Source organism: Hyperoodon ampullatus, assembly GCF_949752795.1.
Source record: "Hyperoodon ampullatus genome assembly, chromosome: 7".
Classification (NCBI taxonomy): Eukaryota; Metazoa; Chordata; class Mammalia; order Artiodactyla; family Ziphiidae; genus Hyperoodon; species Hyperoodon ampullatus.
Window position 1 is genome coordinate 91,013,679 of NC_136920.1, and position 15,674 is coordinate 91,029,352.

A 15,674-nucleotide genomic window follows, 5' to 3' on the forward strand; every position below is an offset into this window, starting at 1 on the left:
TTAAAATTTGTATGGAGACACAAAGACCCTGAATAGCCAAAGCAGTCTTGAGGGAAAGAAACGGAGCTGGAGGAATCAGACTCCCTGACTTCATACTATACTACAAAGCTACAGTAATCAAGACAGTATGGTACTGGCACAAAAACAGAAATATAGATCAATGGAACAGGATAGAAATCCCAGAGATAAACATATGCACCTATGGTCAACTAATCTATGACAAAGGAGGCAAGGATATACAATGGAGAAAAGACAGTCTCTTCAATAAGTGGTGCTTGGAAACTGGACAGCTACATGTAAAATAATGAAATCAGAATACTCCCTAACACCATTCACAAAAATAAACTCATAATGGATTAGAGACCTAAACGTAAGACCAGACACTATAAAACTCTTAGAGGAAAACACAGGAAGAACACTCTCTGACACAAATCACAGGAAGATCTTTTTTGATCCACCTCCTAGAGTAATGGAAATAAAAACAAAAATAAACAAATGACACCTTAAAATCTTTTGCAAAGCAAAGGAAACAACAAACAAAACTAAAAGACCACCCTCAGAATGGGAGAAAATATTTGCAAACGAATCAACGGACAAAGGATTAATCTCCAAAATATACAAGCAGCTCATGCAGCTCAGTATTGAAAAAAACAAACAACCCAATCCAAAAATGGGCAGAAGACCTAAATAGACATTTCTCCAAAGAGGACATACAGATGGCCAAGAAGCACATGAAAAGCTGCTCAATATCACTAATCATTAGAGAAATGCAAATCAAAACTACAATGAGATATCACCTCACACCAGTTAGAATGGGCAGCATCAGAAAATCTACAAACAACAAATGCTGGAGAGGGTGTGGAAAAGAGGGAACCCTCTTGCACTGTTGGTGGGAATGTAAATTGATACAGCCACTATGGAGAACAGTATGGAGGTTCCTTAAAAAACTAAAAATAGAATTACCATATGACCCAGCAATCCCACTCACTACTGGGCATATACCCAGAGAAAACCATAATTCAAAAAAACACACACCCCAATGTTCATTGCAGCACTATTTACAATAGCCATGTCATGGAAGCAACCTAAATGCTCATCAACAGTCAAATGGATAAAGAAGATGTGGTACATATACAATGGAATATTACTCAGCCATAAAAAGGAATGAAATTGGGTTATTTGTAGAGACGTGGATGGATCTAGAGCCTGTCATACAGAGTGAAGTAAGTAAAAAAGAGAAAAACAAATATAGTATATTAACGTGTATATGTGGAACCTAGAAAAATGGTACAGATGAACTGGTTTGCAGGGCAGAAATAGAGACACAGATGTAGAGAACAAACGTATGGACACCAAGGGGGGAAAGCGGCGGGTGGTGGTGGTGGGATGAATTGGGAGATTGGGATTGACATATATACACTAATATGTATAAAATAGATAACTAATAAGAACCTGCTGTATAAATAAATTAATTAATTAAATTAAATTTTTAAAAATAGGCATTCAAAGCGAATTCCTTATTTGTTCTCCCCTTCCTCCCCCCAAAACAGAATCAGAACAGACATGAGCTCATTCCAGGAAAGACGAGAACAGGCCTGTGGAGAGGGACCCATGGGCTGAGCTGCCTCTGGAAGGAGTGGAGGGAGTGGGCCTGCCCAAGACCATACGTGTGGGACGTGGCACCTGCTCTCAGCCTTCTTCCCCAGCCACCACCTCCTGGCTGCACCCCAGGACTGCATTCCAGTTATCCCACTCACTAGCTGTGTGACCCTGTGCCAGTAACTTAACCTCTCTGAGTCTCAGTGTCCTCCTCTGTAACTGAGGATAGCACCAGCTGCACCCCATCGAGCTATTGAGAGGATTAAATGAAATGCTGTCCTAGATGGGTGCCCTCGGTATCCAGAGGCCAGCCATGGGAGGGATGGCGTCACCTCAGCCCCTTCTCCTCTGAGAAAGGAACAGGTCTTTGGAACCTGGAATCCAAGACTGTCCAAGGTGGTAGGGCCTGTCCATTATTGAGTCTGGTCCTCCCAGTGTGCAGGGGGAATCTGAGGCCCAGAGAGGGGAGCTGCACAGCAGATCAGCACGAACCCCAGGTCAGGACTCGAGCTGCAGCTACTCAGGACCAGGAAGTCTTGCCCAAGGAGAAGGGCCCCTCGGCATGTGTTACAACCCTCTCTGGATCTCAATTTCTTCATCTGTAAATAGGGACGCCCAGGCAGCTTGTGCTGGGCCTACTCTGGCGCCCCAGTACTCCCCTTCTCTGTTCCAAAACTGCTTTAGCTGAAGAGAGAAGCAAACAGCCAGTGAAAGCAAAGGGGTTGTTAACTTGGTAGATGAGTTGGTTTTAGAATGTTTATTTTTTTATTATGAAAAGAATCATGCTCATAAAATAATTCAAATGTTATACAAGTGAATAAAGCAGAAAATGAAAAAAAAAATAAAATACATGTCAATAATAGCAGGTAAGATGGGGAGAGTAGATGGAGGTAAAATATTTCAAGGTTCAAGCATTGTTGGGAAGGTGAAGTACTATGTTTTTTAGATGGTAATAATCAAGGATATATGTTGAACTCTGGGGTAGCCGCTAAAAGAATAATAAAAGAATGTACAGCTGACATCTTAATAGAGGGAAAATAATGAAGTAGTGAAAAATAATGCAAGTGAAGGCAATAAAAGAGAAATAGGAATATAAAATAGGTGGCTGTACATAACAAATAGATGGTAGCTAAAAACCCAAATATATAAATAATTATAAGTGTAAGTGGATTAAATATACCAATTAATGATCAAGTTAATAGAGAAATACACACATATGTATATGGGTGTGCACACACACGAGACATACCTTAAAGAACACAGGAAGGCTGAACACAAAGCATAAAGCACTCTTTAAAATGAATCGTCCCTAGAGAATAGATATAGCCAAGGAGGGAATGAGACAGACTATATATATCACTGCGCTGGAGGCAGCGCGAACACACCATGGGAAGAACTGAGCCTGAGAAGAGCAAACTTCAGGGAAATGAATAGGATTGAAGGTGGTGACTCTGTTCGCTATTCACTAATTCATTCAACAAAATTGAATGTACCAAGAGTTGGGGGATGAAGCAGAGGATGCAAAGATGAAGAAGACACAACATGCACAGACAGCTGTGGGGATCTAGGTGAGAGTTGGCAGTACTCAAGTTAGTAACGCGGAAAAAAAGAAAAAGCATGAGAGGAAGATGGTGTGCTCAGTTTTGTCTTATTGAGTGTGAGACAGTTCTAGTTTATCCAGAAGGTAGAAATGGATCTGTTGTGAATAAAAAGGCCTGAAAGGAGATATGGCTTTGGGGGTAATCTGCAAATAGGTGTAAGTTCAGGGCATGGGTGTGGATGAGAAAGAAGGTGTGCACATTAAAAAGAAAAACTTGGGAATTCCCTGGCAGTCCAGAGGTTAGGAGTACACACTTCCACTGCATGGGGCATGGGTTCAATCCCTGGTTGGAGAACTAAGGTCGCACATGCCATGCGGAACAGCCAAAATAATAATAATAATAATAATAATAAAAGAAAAAGAAAAACTTGCTAAGAACAGAAATCTGGGCTTTTTCAACATTTAAGGAAGAACTGGTGGAGGCAGAAGATTACCCACCAACAAAAAGTGAGGAAGAAGAATTAAAGAGGAGACTCAGAAGAGAAAAAAAAAACCAAAAAAGAAGAAAAATTTAAAAGGAGAAAGTGGTCAGTGTTGTCAAATGCCATAGAGGAGTCAAGCTGGATGAAGACTAAGAGAGAGTGTTTGATTTCTTTTTTTAAATTAATTTATTTATTACTTTTGGCTGTGTTTGGTCTTCATTGCTGCACGTGGGCTTTCTCTAGCTGTGGTGAGCAGGGGCTACTCTCTTTGTTGTGGTGCGCAGGCTTCTCATTGCGGTGGCTTCTCTTGTTGCAGAGCATGGGCTCTAGGCACACGGGCTTCAGTAGTTGTGGCACGTGGGCTCAGTAGTTGTGGCGCACAGGCTTAGTTGCTCCACGGCATGTGGGATCTTCCCCGATGAGGGATTGAGCCTGTGTCCCCTGCACTGGCAGGCGAACTCCCAACCACTGCACCACCGGGGAAGTCCCCGTTTGATTTCATAATTAGATTGATTATGAAATGTGGTGAAAATTGGACGAGCAGAAGGAGTGGAGGAAGAGATTAGGAATACAGGATGTTTTTGTAAGAAGCTTGAGAAGGAAAGAAAATAGTGTGGCAGTTTGGGAACGTTCAGTGTCAAGAAAAGATGTCAGCCTTTCTCAGGATAAGGGAAACTTGAAGCATTAGAGGAGTCATATTTATTGACCACCTGCTAATTTCCAGACACTGTGCTAGGAGGTGTATTTATACATATTGTCAAGTCATAGAAGCTGAGGAGAAGGGGCAAAGGAGACTGAGACATTAAAAATACAAAAAGGGGGATAATTGAAGAAGCAAATCTTTAAGAGAATGGAATCAAAAGGACAGTGGATGGATTCGCATTGAAAAATATTCTGAGACAAAAGGAAAAACATGTTCAGGTGAGTACAAAATCTGATCAGCTTTTAGACTGGGGAAAGGAAAATGAAGGGAATCCATCACCAGTGGTTTCCACCTTCTCCTGTGGAAAGTTCTACTCCCATCAACTAAACAGGAGGGGTGGGAAAATAGAGAAATAGGCTCAGAAAGGGCAGGAAAAGGTTCAAGCTTGGGAACTGAGAGAGTGGTTGACAACAGCTAGAAGAACTTCTGAGAAGATTTGAGGATCCATCTAACGTGTTATCAGGGAGAGTACAATGAAAGTGTAGCTCAGATTATTGAGCTTAACAGAGCTGCAAGCTTGAAGATTAGACAGAGCTCAATAGCTTTTCTCAAACCTCCTCCAACCACTTGACGCCCCTACAGCTTCAAACCTAAACTCTAACTTATTTTGTCAGGATGGATTGTGTTAAACTGACACAACCCTCACCTCCCCTTAGATACCTATTGATTGTTTTTTTTTTTTTTTGAAGAGCAGGTTGGGGGTTTCAGCTTTTCAACCAGGCTTTGATCTTCTGAGAGGATGTGGTGGAAGAGTAACCACTGCCTGGAGTCAGGACAAAACTACTGTAAAGAACTCAATCAGGGCTTCCCTGGTGGCGCAGTGGTTGAGAATCCGCCTGCCAATGCAGGGGACACGGGTTCAAGCCCTGGTCCAGGAAGATCCCACATGCCGCGGAGCAACTAAGCCCGTGCGCCACAACTACTGAGCCTGCGCTCTAGAGCCCGCGAGCCACAACTGCTGAGGCCCGCACACCTAGAGCCTGTGCTCTGCAACAAGAGAGGCCACCGCAATGAGAAGCCTGCGCACTGCAACGGAGAGTGGCCCCCGCTCACTGCAACCGGAGAAAAAGCCCGTGCGCAGCTCACCGCAACAAGAGAAAGGGCCAAGTGCAGCAACAAAGACCCAACGCAGCCAAAAATAAAATCTAAAAAGAACGCAATCAGTTATTCTCATGATGGAGAAGACTGTTACATGAACAGGGAAAGTAATTGTACATAATTGCTACTTGTAGAAAGTTCTGTTACTAAACTGACCAACAAAAGGTCACTCTAGATAAGTGATTATTGCTCTCTAGAAATAATTCTTTTGATGAATTTTCTCAGTGAAAATCTGCCTATAGCTTAGCAGGGGGAACATCGATCAGAAGACCACTGAGTCATAAAACCATAGACTGTTGAAGCTGGAAATGTGTAGAGTGAATCTAACCCAAAACTTCCAACACAACATTGTAAATCAACTATACTCCAATAAAAAATAAAAATTAAAAACAAATAAATAGAAAAATAAAACTTTTTTAAAACCAAAAAAGAAAAAAAATAAATATAAATTCTTTTTTGTTATTGGAAACATAAAATAACCAAAACCAAAAAGTTCTGAACATGCAGTTCCCAAACTCCATGATGAGTTTCCTTACCTTTTCTTTCATACACTCAGAAAGTATTTATTAAACACTTATAATTATGTAGCAGATACCGTTCTAGATGTTAGGGAAATAGCAGTAAACAAAAGAGATAAAGATCCCTACCTTCAAGGAGCTTCTATTATGGTGAAGAAAGACAAACAGTAAACAAAATAAATTATTGTTTAATTTATGGAGCACACTAAAAGGTGACAAATGCCAAGAAGAAACATTAGTCAGGGAAAGTATAGAGAGTTCCAGGGATAGGGGAGGAAGTAATCCAGGAAGGATCCACTGAGAAGGTGATATTTGAACAAAGACTTAAAAGAGATGGGGGAGCGAGTCATGCATATATACAGGGAAGAACATTCTAGAGTGAATAGCAAGGGCAAAGTCCCTAAGACAAGCTTCTGTTTGGCATATTTGAGAAGAGCAAGGAGACCTGTGAGCCTGGGGCAGAGACAGTGAGGGAGAAAGTACAGGAGATGCGATTAGGGGGATAATGTGGAGGAGCAAGTCACGTAGGGCTTCATAAGCCGTTGGGACAACTTGGGCTTCTATTCTAAATAAGACAGTGAGGCTATTGTTCAAGGGATTGATATATGATCTCACTACAACTATAAAAACATGCTGATAGGTGAGAATAGATTTAGGGAAGCAAAGATGGAAGAGGGGAGACCACTTGGCAGGGTAATAAAATTATCCAGGTGAATAATGAGCATACTTTGGATGAGAATAATTGCAGTGAAGGTGATGAGCAAGTGGTAGGGTTCAAATGATATATTTAAAGTAGAATGAATGGGATTTACTGGTGGACGTGAGAATTGAGTAAAAAAAAAAAAAAAAAAGTTAAAGAACACTCTAAGGTCTTGGCCTGATTGACTAAGATGGCAAGACTCAGGTAAAGCATAACTTTCCAGAAACATGAGAAGGATGGTTTGGACGTGGTCGAGATACCTACTAAACAAGTTAGTGTGGGCTTCCCTGGTGGCGCAGTGGTTGGGAGTCTGCCTGCCAATGCAGGGGACACGGGTTCGAGCCCTGGTCTGGGAAGATCCCACATGCCGCGGAGCAACTGGGCCCGTGAGCCACAACTACTGAGCCTGCGCGTCTGGAGCCTGTGCTCTGCAACGGGAGAGGCCGTGACAGTGAGAGGCCCGCGCACCGCGATGAAGAGTGGCCCCCGCTCGCCGCAACTGGAGAAAGACCTCACAGAGAAACGAAGACCCAACACAGGCAAAAATTTAAAAAAATAATTAAAAAAAAGAATGTTCACAATTAAACAAGTTAGTGGACATGTTGTGTAAGTAGCTAGATAAAAGAGTCTGGAGAGAAGAATTATAATATCCACCCATGCATTACACATTTATCGCATACCTGCTTTGTGCCACGCATTGTGTTAGGTACAGTGATTACTAGGAGCTTTGCTTCCAAGGAATTCATGAACAGGTGGGAAAGACGTGAGACGTCCTAAATAGATATATTAGACAGCATAGAAAAGGGACGGTCAACTTTGCCTGAAGAAATGATTCAAATAAGACAGAGGCAGAACAGAGTAGTGGTTAAAAGCACAGGCTCTGGATAAATAGACCTCTATAGGGACCTAGATTTGAACCCTACCTCCATCACTTATTAGCTATATGACCTTGGGCATGTAAGTTACTTAACATCCCTAAAGGTTCCCCAATTTACATTGGGGAAATTAATAGAACCCTTAGAAGCCAACTTTTTTTTTTTTTTTGGCAGCACCACACAGCTTGCAGGATCTTAGTTCCCCAACCAGGCACTGCAGTGAAAGCACTGAGTCCTAATCACTGGAGAGCCAGGGAATTCCCGAAGCCAACAATTTTTTTTTTTTTTTTTTTTTTTTTTTTTGTGGTACACGGGCCTCTCACCGTTGTGGCCTCTCCCGTTGCGGAGCACAGGCTCCAGACACGCAGGCTCAGCGGCCATGGCTCACAGGCCCAGCTGCGGCATGGGGGATCCCCCCGGACCGGGGCACGAACCCGTGTCTCCTGCATCGCCAGGCGGACTCTCAACCACTGCGCCACCAGGGAAGCCCCGAAGTTCACATTTTTATTCGTTTATTATTTACCCAAATAGCTTGATTGACTGGACGTGTGATGAGCCGGGCTGCAACTGCAGCCTGTGTATCAGGAAAGCTCTGGCCACAAGTCCATGACAGCTCAACTCTGATTCTTTCTACCACTCCCAGGATCAATGAGAAAAGCAGCTTGGCTCCTGAAGACCATTATGAATGTCTCTGTTCTTACAACTCCAGAAGCTACTGAGGGTGAGAATGTTACTTCAAATCAGTTTTCCCTATGGCACAAAATACACTGAGAAAATAATAAAAATAAAAATTATCAAATTATCTCTTGACTTAGATTCATTATGTCCACCCAAACTTGCCAGAAAGTTATCTAATGGGAGCCAGGTAATCAGTATCAGCTTTAAAATATCCTGAAATTTGCAGCTATCCTATAAAATTTAATAACATAAACCCCTTCCATTTTCAAGTAAATCTTTTGTTGCCACAGATAAATTAAGTTTCCCAAATAGTCTTACGTCTTTTTACACAAAGGAAATTAAATATCCCAACTATGCATTGAGTCTTTTCACTCTAGTCCCTGCATGGTGCCCAGTTATATCTTCTCCAACCTGGGTCAGAAGCTGCACTCTACTAGTACCCAAAGTGGCTCCAACATACATCTATCATTTGTCCTACTCTTTCAAGAATCCAGAGAGGGGCTTCCCTGGTGGCACAGTGGTTGAGAATCTGCCTGCTAATGACAATCTGCCTGCAAGACAATTCAGGTCATCTTCCTGTAACCTGTTTCAATTTGTTTTCATATTTTTAAGATGCTTTTTATTTCTGGCATCAGCATTGAATACTGGTGGAACCAAATAGTAAGCCAGCTCGCAAAGTAGAAATATAAGCTACATAGGCTTAGCCCCAGTATCATGAAAAAAAGTACAGAAGGATGGATTTGGACTGAGAGGTAATTTAAACTTACATGAAGCAAAGAAATAGGTTCTATTAGGGTAACTGGACCATATTCATCAAATTTACATATATACATATCCTTAGGCTTAATAAATGCACTCTAAAAACGTATACACATGCCTAACGATTTATGTACTGGTTTACTAATTTTAACCTTTTTTCATAATAACAAAAAACTGGGATTAACCTAGTTATCCATTAAAAAGAGACTGTTCAAATACTTTTTTGGACATTTGTACAAAAATTTTATGTAGGTGTACTAAAAACTAAGACTATCTTTATATATATAAGACATATATCATATATGACTATATATATATATATATATATATATATATGATGTGATCTCCAGTCTGGACTGGTTGCTTTTAGGCTAGCTACACAGCTGTCACCCTGGGACTTCACTAGTCTTCTAAATTTACTCTTTCCTGGATCCTAAGTCTTACTTGTTCTCTAGCTGTGTCTCAAGAAATGGTATATATAAGATAAAAAGCAGGTTAAACCAGTGTGCACACAGAATGCTACCATTTCTGTAAAATCAGTGGGCTAATATATATGAACTTTATTATATGTGAATAAAATGTCACTGACAGCACTGACAGTAACTGATAGGACTGGCCGCCTCCTGGGAGAACAAGCAGGTAACTGGGTGGACGTGGAATGTAAGGGAGACTTTTCATTGTATATCCTTTCTGTAGCTTTTGAATTTTGAACCATGTGAATGCATTATGGACTCAAAAACTAAATAATTAAAAAGGACCCCAATACTAAGAAGCCATATTTCCCTTATATAATGAGTTATTAATTCTATATATACATATAGGAAAGGAGAAAAATCTAGACAGAGATGGTGGCCGTGGTAAAAGAACACAGTAAAAGTAAACTTTCCAGAGGAAATACCATCCTAAGAAGAAATATCAGTAAGAAGTCTAAAAGGCATGAGAGAGTATGGCATCAGGAACAGTGCTTTCGTAGAAGGAAATCTTTACTGACACAGGAAAATGCTCATGACAGAAAGAGATCAAAAAACAGAGAGCAGGAGCAAAGGACATAATCCATATAATGAAAAGGCATCCTGTAGAATGGGAAAAAATATTTGCAAACCATATATCTGATAAGGGTTTAAATATACAAGGGACTCATACAACTCCATAGCAAAAACAAAACAAAACAAAACAAAAAAACCTGATTAAAAAATGGACAAAAGAACTGAATAGATATTTTTCCAAAGAAGACATACAAATGGCCAACAGGTATATGAAAAAGTGCTCAACAACACTAATTATTAGGGAAACGAAAATCAAAACCACAATGAGATACCACCTCACACCTGTTAAGATGGCTTTTACCAAAAAGACAAGCAATAGCAAGTGTTAGTGAGGATTCAGAGAAAAGGGAATCCTTGTACACTGCTAGTGGGAATGTAAATTGGTTCAGTCACTGTGGAAAACAGTATGGAAGCTCCTCAAAAAATTAAAAGTAGAACTGCCATACGATCCAGCAATTCCACTTCTGGGTATATATCCAAAGGAAATGAAATCAAGATTTTGAAGAAATATCTGTAATTCTATATTCATTGCAACATTATTTACAATAGCCAAGATATGGAAACAACCAAAATGTCCATCAATGGATGAATGGGTAAATAATATGTGATACACACACACACACACACACACACACACACAGACAGGAATATTATTCATCCATGAAAGAAGGAAATCCTGCCATTTGCAACAACATGGATGGACCCTGAGAACACGGTGCTAAGTGAAATAAGCCAGACACAGAAAGACAAATACTGCATGATGTCACTTATATGTGGAATCTAAAAAAAGTCAAACTCATAGAAGCAGAGAGTAGAATGGTGGTGGCCAGGGGCTAAGGGGTGTAGGGAATGGCAAGATGTTGGTCAAAGGGTACAAGCTTTCAATTATGACAGGAATAAGTTCTGGGGATTTATACTTTAAATTTACTAAGGGAGTAGATCTTAAGTGTTTTCACCACACACAAAAAGTGGTAACTATGTGAGCTGATGGATGGGTTAACTAGCTTGACTGTGGTAATCAGTTTGCAATGTGTGTGTGTGTGTGTATGTATATATATATATAAAATCATGTTTTATACCTTAAATACATACAATTTTTGTTTGTCAGTTTTATCTCAGTAAAACTGGGAAAAAGAATGCATAAACTTATGTGTAATATCACTCCAATTTCCCCCTAAATATACCTGCAGATGTAAAGAGAAAAGACTTGAAGGTAACATACCAATGATGAAGGGTAGTTTTCTGAGTGTGGTATCTGATACCTAGCAATCTAGTAGCCTAAAATTTAGGGCAAGGCAACTGTCAATCCTACTGAGGAAACTGAAAAGCAATCCATTTTAACCGTGGTTCAAGCCATGCATGAGGACTGTGCACAATAGCAGGGATACGTCTGTTATATTTCTGCTGCCACCCTTAGAAACAAAATTTTACCTACCATGATGCATTTTGGGGTTCTAAAAATGCCACAGCCGCTGTGCAGGCACACCTAATTTATTTACTTGGTTTTATTATCTTCTACTAACACGAGCATAGGTTACATTTTGGAGACAGGTTTTATTTTCTTATATTTTATTTTGTCTTTTTTTAACATCTTTATTGGAGTATAATTGCTTTACAATGGTGTGTTAGTTTCTGCTTTATAACAAAGTGAATCAGTTACACATACACATATGTTCCCCTATCTCTTCCCTCTTGCATCTCCCTCCCTCCCACCCTCCCTATCCCACCCCTCTAGGTGGTCACAAAGCACCGAGCTGATCTTCCTGTGCTATGCGGCTGCTTCCCACTAGCTATCTATTTTACGGTTGATAGTGCATATATGTCCATGCCACTCTCACTTTGTCACAGCTTACCCTTCCCCCTCCCCATATTCTCAAGTCCATTCTCTAGTAGGTCTGTGTCTTTATTCCCGTCTTACCCCTAGATACTTCATGACTTTTTTTTTTCTTAGATTCTATATATATGTGTTAGCATACGGTATTTGTTTTTCTCTTTCTGACTTACTTCACTCTGTATGACAGACTCTAGGTCCATCCACCTCACTACAAATAACTCAATTTCGTTTCTTTTTATGGCTGAGTAATATTCCATTATATATATGTGCCACATCTTCTTTATCCATTCATCTGTTGATGGACACTTAGGTTGCTTCCATGTCCTGGCTATTGTAAATAGAGCTGCAATGAACATATTGGTACATGACTCTTTTTGAATTATGGTTTGCTCAGGGTATATGCCCAGTAGTGGGATTGCTGGGTCGTATGGTAGTTCTATTTGTAGTTTTTTAAGGAACCTCCATACTGTTCTCCATAGTGGCTGTATCAATTTACATTCCCACCAACAGTGCAAGAGTGTTCCCTTTTCTCCACACCCTCTCCAGCATTAATTGTTTCTAGATTTTTTGATGATGGCCATTCTGACCAGTGTGAGATGACCCACTGCCTACAGAAATGGAAATAAAAACAAAAATAAACAAATAGGACCTAATGAAACTTCAAAGCTTTTGCACAGCAAAGGAAACCATAAACAAGACCAAAAGACAACCCTCAGAATGGGAGAAAATATTTGCAAATGAAGCAACTGACAAAGGATTAATCTCCAAAATTTACAAGCAGCTCATGCAGCTCAATAACAAAAAAACAAACAAACCAATTCTAAAATGGGCAGAAGACCTAAATAGTCACTTCTCCAAAGAAGATATACAGATTACCAACAAACACATGAAAGAATGTTCAACATCATTCATCACTGGAGACAGGTTTTAAATTTCATGTATATAATAACTAGTACAACAAATCCCTATTTTATCTTAGTTTCTGAAGGTAAGATTGCATGCTTTTCCTAATTTATTTTGTAACCAAACCAAACAGTTCTTCTTTTCTCCAAAAGGGATCCAAGTTCTTCAGGAGGAACATGTTAGTTTGCAAACAGGAGTGTTGTTTACCTGAAACAGTCAATTTGAAAGATACCTATGTTATAATAGATCCAGGAAAACCCAAAAGCTGAAGGATTCCATCACCACTAGACCTGTCTTATCGGAAATGCAGAAGGCTGTACTTCAAACTGAAAAAAGAATGGCATTTCCTTCTATTGTGTCAAACCAGACTCTTCACCGTTTTGAAGATTTATGGCCACGAATTTTAAGAAAACTCCTTTTCTGAGAAAAAAGGAAGTTTTTACTAACAAAAACTTTTAGTTTGCCTTAGAGAAAAAATCTGTATCAAACAAGTTCAAACTATTAATTTCATGAATATTTATTTTACCAGATTCTAGTCTAACCATGTTGGAGAAAGGAGTAAACACTAGGTGGTCAAATTCTATTTGATTAGGCAGAGACGTAAACAAAATTATGTACATGTACATTACATATTATGTACATATCTGATACATGTATATATACATATATATCATACCCCTGATGCTATTACAACGAGTCAGACTGAATTGATTTAAAGTAATTAGATTCATTTCTCTCAGTTCCTAATTGGTATTAACACATTCCATACTTATAAGCTAATACTTGTGATCCCTGTTAACTAAGCATAAATATCTCATAGATACTATTGAAGCTTTGCTGAGTTTGGAAATGCAGTACTATAGAAACCATGATTAAAAGAGCACTGAAATTCTACAAAATGTATAACTTACACAGAAGGAACTCCTCAAATGGTTAAAAAACAGAAAGGGCTACACTAACATTGTTTTTAGGGAAAACAAAGAGGGGTGGCCGCATTAGACCACATTCATGCTGATGTATGAAAAGTACACGGAAAGAGGCAAAGTGGGAGGTGGTGTGAAAAGGAGTGGGAATCAAGCTGAGACTCTGGAGCCCACTGTTAAGAATAAAGCTCATTCAGTGAGTAAGCATGAAACTGAGAACAATCATGAGATTCAATAATATTTGCATGTTTAAATGGCATGATTAGACAGAAAAAAGGATCTAAGGCAAAAACCTTGTTCTGAAGAAAATTATGGGAAAACACATTCACACACACACACACACACACACACACACACACACACACCCAACAACCCAACAACCCAGCAATATTGGTTCTGCTTAGTTCGCAGCTCTCTTTAGGGTTTTCTTCAGAGCAAGTTTGACATCCTTATTCCTTAGACTATAGATGAGGGGGTTCAACATTGGGACTATATTCGTATAAAATACTGAGAAGAACTTCCCCTGGCCCACAGAACCATCAGAAAAGGTCTTGAGATGTGTAAACAACCCAGAACCATAGAAGAGGGCAAACAGTTATTATGTGGGAGCCACAAGTACTGAGGGCTTTGGACCAACCCTGAGCTGATGAGATGTGGAGGATACTGGAGAGGATCAAAGCATAAGAAACAAGAATAATGAAGCTACATATTATTACAACTGTGCTCACAATAATGGAATCCACCAGCTCACTGGCATCAGTGCTGCTGCAGGACAGCTGGAGGAGGGAGAAGATGTTACACATGTAATGGTTGATGATGCTGGAATCACAAAAGGATAATCTGACCATGTGCCCTGTGTGGGCCATGGCACCGGCAAACGCCATTACATATGAGCCAAACATCAGCAAAGAAGAGACCTGAGGGGACATGGTGACTGTGTACAAAAGGGGCTTACAGATGGACACATAGCGATCATAGGCCATGGCTGTCAACACATAGCATTCAGAATGGACAAAGAAACAGAAAAGAAAAACCCAGCAGAGTCATGCATCCTGAAAAGGAGATGATTTTCTCTGACACAAAGCTCATCAGCCGTTTAGGCGTAATGACCAAGGAGTGGCAGAGATCTATGAAGGATAGGTTGAAGACCAAAAAATACATGGGAGTGTGAAGATGAAAGTTCAGGCATATCTGATTAATTAAGCTCAAATTCCCTACCACAGTGACCATACAGTTCAATAAGAAGAGGAAGAAGAGGGGTATGTGGAGTTGACTTTGGTCTGTAAGTCCTACCAGGATGAACTGAGTCATTTTCCACAGACATTATCGGCAGGGGTGTGATCTGAGAGGAAAGGAGAAAACAATGTCACAGCAAGAAGAGACTGAAATCCTTTCTTTCTAGACTGAGGACTTGTTCCATGGGGGCTCAAGTGTGACTGTTGGGACAGCACTCTAGAAGAGCCAGAGTGACAACTCCGTATCTTTCAACTTTCTTCTCTCATCTGTCCTTTCCTTCCATGTTTTCAAATCTCAGCTGCAACTCCTCACCTCCCTTGGGCTGACACGATCCAGGATAAAGTCTTTCAGCAGGGGTCCAAAGTGATGTCCACATCTGAGAGATAAGGAAACCATATCTTGAAGAGATGAGTAGGCTGACCAAGGCCATACAGCAAGAGAGCAAAGGAGTCCAGAGTGGTACCCGGGACTCCTTCCTATGGAAATTCCTGAAGCTTGGGACAGTGAGGTCACTGTGATCCCCACTCTGCCCACTGTTCAACCTATTCTCTTCCTCCTACCTTTCAGAAACTCAACACCAGGCTTAGCAAAAGTACTGAGAGTGATCCTGCATTCCTCCCACCCATTCCCTTTATCCAATCTTACCTCAAAATCACAATGGATTGTTTAAGAAGGGCAGGTGGCCTCCCACATCTCTCCACTGCTGTAGCGGTGGGAATGAAAACAGCAGAACAGAGAAGACTCGCCCCCCAACTTCCTTCGACCTGGAGACTTCACTAC

General features: G+C 40.4%; 1 pseudogene across 1 annotated transcript; it reads right to left on the reverse strand.

Moving 5' to 3' along the window:
- Positions 1 to 14,058: 14,058 nt before the first annotated feature.
- Positions 14,059 to 14,747, reverse strand: LOC307055655 (olfactory receptor 8C8-like; annotated as a pseudogene). Its single transcript has one exon. The product of its transcript is annotated as an olfactory receptor 8C8-like (transcript).
- Between the last annotated feature and the right edge of the window lie 927 nt (positions 14,748 to 15,674).